The sequence below is a fragment of the Scyliorhinus torazame genome, chromosome 22 (genome assembly GCF_047496885.1).
Source record: "Scyliorhinus torazame isolate Kashiwa2021f chromosome 22, sScyTor2.1, whole genome shotgun sequence".
In the NCBI taxonomy this organism is placed as follows: Eukaryota; Metazoa; Chordata; class Chondrichthyes; order Carcharhiniformes; family Scyliorhinidae; genus Scyliorhinus; species Scyliorhinus torazame.
In genome coordinates this window covers 104,932,176-104,938,513 of record NC_092728.1, presented here as the reverse complement: position 1 = coordinate 104,938,513, position 6,338 = coordinate 104,932,176, and positions in this window count along the sequence as shown.

The window sequence follows — 6,338 nt, the reverse complement described above, 5'->3', positions numbered from 1 at the left end:
GCCTCATCTGGAGATTTTGTCCAGTTCTGGAGACCATACTTGAGGAAGGAGGAGAAGGAATTGGAGAGAGTACAGAGTAGATTCACATGGATGGATCCAGGGATGAAGAACCGTAGCTACGATAGATAGGAGAGGTTGGTTTTCCTTGGAAAAAAGGCCGAGGAGCGGCTTGGTAGGGGTATAGAAGATCCGGAGGGGTATTGGACAGGGTAAACTGTTCCCTGTCAACAGTACATCAAGAACTAGAGGGCACAGGTTCAAAATAATGGGCTAAATCAGTAGAAGTGATGTGAGGAACAGGTTTTTCACCCAGAGTGTGGTTAGGGTCTGGGATGAACTTCCTGAGGGGGGGGGGGGGGGGGGGGGGGGGGGGGGGGAAATGGCGGATGATGGATGGAGGCAAGTTTGATCAAGGTTTTCAAAAAGGAATTGCATTTCTATCTGAAAACACAGAATGTGCAAGGTTACAGGGATAAGTCAGTGAGTGGGACGAGGTGGAATGCTCTATGGGCCAAATGGCTTCCTTTTGCATTGTAAAGCTTGTGATCTGCAAATTAATGGGAATGTAATTCCCATCACAATCTCAACATGTCCCTTACAACCGAATGAGTACTTTGTGAAGTGTAGTTAATGCTGTAATGTGGCAATATGGCAGCAGGACAGCACGGCTGTTAGCACTGCTGCCTCATGGCTCCGAAGACCCGGGTTCGATCCCGGCCCTGGGCCACTGTCTGCACATTTTTCCCGTGTCTGCGTGGGTCTCAGCCCCCACAACCCAAAGATGTGTAGTGTAGGTGGATTGGCCATGCCAAATTGCCCCTTAATTGGGAAAAGAAAAGAATTGAGTGCTCTAAATTTATTTTAAAAAAGAAAACGTGGCAGGTAATTTGCACCAAACAAGCTCCCAAAAAAGCAGAGATGAAAGACTAGATTTTTTTTTTGAGTGTGTGTGTTTGGTTAGAGGTTAAATATTAGTCAGGCTGTAGAGGATAACTGTCCTGTTCATCTTTGGAATAATGTCCCTGGGATCATTTATATCCACCCAAGGCAGCAGGCAGCGCTTCAGTTCAACTGTTCACCCAAAAGACAGCACTTCTGACAGTGCAGCACTCCCTCTGTTTTAGCAATTGATCAGCCTGGGTTATGTGCGCAAGTCTCTGACAGAGTGTAGGATGCGGCCCATTGAGCCATAGTTGACACCTAACAGACCTCTTGACACAAGGACATGAACCAAGAATTGTGGATTACCTGAATTTTGCGAGTCTTCACATCTGGCTTGCTGCTAATGGTAGACTTGGATTTTCAAAGCACCTTTCATGACCTCGAACCAATTCAGAAAGCTTTACAGCCAATGTGTAAATCGCTGTTGTAATGCACAACTTATTAAAAATTGTTTTCACGGGATGTGGGTGTCGCTGATTTGGCCAGCAATTATTGCCCCATCCAGAATACCCCTTAGAAACATAGTGGTGAGCTGCCTTCTTGAACCATTGCAGTCCATGTGGTGTCGACACACCCAGTGAGGGTGTTCGAGGATTTTGACCCAGCGACAGTGAAGGAGCGGTGATATATTTCCAAGTCAGGATGTTGAGTGGCTTGGAGGGGAACTTGCAGGTGGTGACGCTCCGAACAGGTGGCGGAATGTGGCGACTAGGGGCTTTTCACAGTAACTTCATTTGCATGGGTTGTTTAGCACAGGGCTAAATCGCTGGCTTTGAAAGCAGACCAAGGCAGGCCAGCAGCACGGTTCAATTCCCGTACTAGCCTCCCCGAACAGGCGCCGGAATGTGGCGACTAGGGGCTTTTCACAGTAACTTCATTTGAAGCCTACTTGTGATAATAAGCAATTTTCATTTTCATGTATCTGCTGTCCTTTCTAGGTGGTAGAGTTCACCAAGGGGTCTTGGTGAGTTGCTGCAGTGCATCTTGTAGATGTTACACACCGCAGCCACTGTGCGTTGGTGGTGGAGGGAGTGGATGGTTAAGGTGGTGGATGGTGGTGCCAACCAAGCGGGCTGCTCTGCCTGGATGGTGTTGAGCTTGCGTGCTGTTGGGAGCTGCACTCATCCAGGCAAGAGGATGGAATTGCATCACACTCCTGACTTGTACCTTGCAGATAGATGGTGGCTTTGGGGAGTCAGGAGGCAAGTTATTCATCACAGAATTTGGCCTCCGAACTGATCAATTCGGATAAAATTTAAAAGAAAACCAAAGGAGATCATCATGTACATAAACACAAACTGTATTTGACCAAGAAAATTAAAAATTGCACCATAGATGTTACAGAAACAAAAAGAGACATTTACACATAGAGGAATACATGAATCACCCTTCAAAATGCTGGCAATATCAAGAGAAAGATCAGATAATAGTGGCACAATATGCTGTTCAAATAAAAACCAACAAAACCAAACAGTACCGTGGCAAAAAGAATTGATCCTGTTATTAACAAAAGGCATTTATGCAAGTTTCTTAAATTCCAACTCACAGCAGTCAGTGAGGGCGAGAGTGACAAAAGTCATAACTTAACACTAATACTGAAATGATTTTATAAAAAAAAACTAGAAATGGAACCAAGGTGATTGACAATGATACCGTCTAACACAATCAAATCGCAAAAGACGATCCAAAGGAACTTTGTTTTTTTTTTGAGGGGGGGGGGCGGGGTTAATTGCATTATCGCTAATGTTCTCAACAAGCGACCGGTCATTGATCTATAGATGGTAAAATGTCGAAAGGTCATTCATTGTGTCTGCTCTCCCAGGAATGATGTCTGGCTTATCAACAAACCTCCTTTGATTATAACTCCTGTAAACACTGGTGATGGCTACTATATCCTTCTGGGTTCAACTTTCTGATGGGTGCAAACACTAGCGATGGCTAGCGTTGCCACTGGGATCATTAATAATGCGCTTTGCTTTGAAAGGACCCAGAGATGTGCACTGAAACTGGCTTTGGAGGGCAATTGCCGACGATTCCAAATTCAATTTCATGTAAAAGGAGCGATTTGAAAATCAGCAAGCTTATTCAGGTGACCACACCTGCTGGTATTTCAACATCTAAATAAACATTGTAACCAACAAATTGGTTATTCCGAATCTGAATGGTAGTTCTGTTGCCTCCGTGTAGTTTGAAAGATAAAAATATTTCCACACATATGAAATAGCACCAATGGCTCAGGAGGGGCGAGCGACTCCAGGTTTATTTACAAAGAGGGATCTGTAGCCACACGCTCAACCGAGTGCGAGATTGCCAAACACCTCTCCATTCGTGTGCTAGTCTGTAACAATCAGGCATACAACACACGCAAAAGCATCCTACCGATAATTCCATCCAAAACTACTCATTAACAAACGTGAAGACAAAACTCGATAGGTGGATGCCATTTATAAAGGAATACTTTGGACAGCAGCCTGGGACCGGAGTGCACTGGCTTCATGTTTGAAGGGATCAAGATGTGCTGACTGACACTCCGACCTGATTGTAACTTTCCACTCGATTTGTAGACGGGACAGGTTATTCTCGGGGAATATCTGCCGCTGTGTGGAAACTACCTCCATTAAAAAAAAAGTGAAAGTCACCAGGTGTGAAACAGCCTGCAGCCCCATCTGGCCAATAGAGGGTGTGTACATGTGAGCGGCAATTGGGGAGAGTGGGAACAGAGAAAAAAAAACTAAAATGTAAAAACCTGAGTCAAATAAATAAATAAATAAAGGCCAACCCTATCGCACTCACATTACACACCCACCAGTCTGCCCAGATTGAGTCACAGAAGTGACCAAATATGGGGAACAACTGCCCCAAACATGCAGCAAGAATCAGATGAAACATCTTGGCCAGTGCTAGTTGTCACTTGTCTTTCTTTTAAATCGCAAAGTGACATTAAATGTTGAGACTTTTGAGTGTTTTAAGTACCAGTTTTGAATCGTTAGCATCCATGAACATGGGTCAGTCAGGCTGCAAGTTAACAAGGCTCCAGTCATATTCAGGGTGTAATCTCTCTGGAAAATGTGCTTCTTGTTGCATCACGGATATCTTTTTTGTTGGACATACTACAGGAAATTATTCTGGGTCAATGACACCCCAAGGGACATCTTAAATTCACCTCAAATGCTTTAAATGCATTTTCTAAAAGGTACAAATTGAAAATATCATGTGCCATTTAAAAAAAACTGTTACAGTCCACATTTTCACACAATGCTGTTACCGTACAGCCTATAGATACAGAATTGGAGGGGGTTAAATATTGACTATTTAGGCCAAGGGCACTTTCAGGTCTGATGCAATGATATGGATGGCAGAAGAGGTCTGCAAAATACATGACAAGTGGACTGAACCTGGCTTATTAAGGTCAAACTGGGCATGGTGGTTTTGTGATGTAGTTATACTGCACGCAATTTAGCAACTCAATCTGCCAGCTCTATTTCCCATCAATATTTAAAGAAAAGAGTGATCTGTACAACTGGGGATTTTCTACTTCTGACCCAGTTATATCTACAAGGGGCTCAGACAGTAACTAAGTTCTGAAACTGGAGTTTAATGGCAACGGCCGCAGATTAAGGCTAACCAAAACCGTGCTGTTAATTGCAGAATTAGTGAATCAGCTCCAGAATTAGTTACTGGTTCTGAAGGGAATGGTATTCTCTAAGGTTGTCTCCCTCTGGTAGCATTCAGAATTAGTAAAGATTATATGTTCTTTGACCTTAATAGGGACAGAACAAGAGGGTCTGTTATCGGCAGGAACAGATCGGACTGAAGGTAACCTTCTTTGATTCTATCAGAAACCCGGACTGAGGTACTCAGCCGTATAACTTTCATCATTAAGCTCATTTATAGCAAAATAGAAAATGGTTCAAGACAAGTTAGTCACATATCTGGGGGTCACACTTGTTAAAGGTAAAAAATTAAACGGGCAGCTTGGTGGTTAGCACTGCTGCCTCACGGCACTGAGGACCCGGGTTCGACCCCGACCCCGGGTCACTGTCCGTGCGGAGTTTGCACATTCTCCCCGTGTCTGTGTGGGTCTCACCCCCACAACCCAAAGGTGTGCGGGATCGGTGGATTGGCCACTGTAAACTGCCCCTTAATTGGAAAAAAAATAATAGGGGGACTCTAAATTTATTTAAAAAAAGTTATTTTTCTAATTTACGGAAAGAGAAGAGCCGACTGATTGACCTCACGGCGTCCCGAACAGCAAATAGCCTCTAATTGACCTTCCGGCAACAATTAAACCTTGTGGCCTTGAATGGACAGACAGCACCACCTTTAGTACAGAACATGAAGTATATCACATGGTATTAACCCATCTATTCTGATAAAACATCACTTTACTAATTCTGAGCAATGCCACGGGAGGCTGCAAATTATACTTCCAATTACAGATATCTTTAGACCGAAAACTTGACGATTTTCCAATTTGCTTCACAATTCATAAGGTTTAAAAATACCACTGCCTCTTTTTTGTGCTAACTCTCAATAACAAATTGTTATCATTTCTAATATTTACATTACCAGGGCTGCACATATTAGGATGCTACCAGAAATGGAAGGTTAAAACCATCAGGAAAGACAGAAGAGGCTGGGGGTTCTTCTCTCTTCAATCTGTATTTGTAGCTCCAATATATTTGGTACGGTATAGCACTCTGACCAATTTGCCTTAAAATCCACATAACTATTCAATTACACAACATGGCATTGCTAGTCTGCGATGGGAGTCCACTCTCTTGACCTTCCTCATAGTGAGTTCTAGAATTCAGCCACTCAGTCAAGAGAAATACGCCTCAGGCTCAGACTAACATGAAGGGGAAGAAAGTAGGAAGAGGACTTTGGAAACCCACCTCTCCATTTGTAGGGCAATGCCACTGACTGCAGACTATTAAAGAGCATTGCTCAAATGCCCATATTTGGAAGTTTGAACAAACGATAGGCGATTATTCATCTAAAAGAACGCTGGGGAGGAATGATTGGGAAACGGCGATAGGGTGGATGAAGTGCAGCGAGAGTAAGATTGTGTGGAGCACAGTAACAGATCCATTGGGTTGGACAGCTTTGCTGTATATTATGTGGATTTGGGGACAGGTAGATGATAGAACTGCGGAAGGGTGATGGATAAAGGCACTTTGGAGTACTGTGCACCGTTCTCATCTCCATATGACAAACGGGACATAGAGACACTGGAGGAGATGCAAAGAAGATTCACAAGGATGATACCAGAAATAGAAGGTTATAACTATCAGGAAAGACTGGGGTCCTTTCCTCTAGAAAAGAGAAAGCTGAGGAGTGACCCAATAGAGATCTTATTTGATAGGATAGACATAAATGAACATGATCTTATAAGA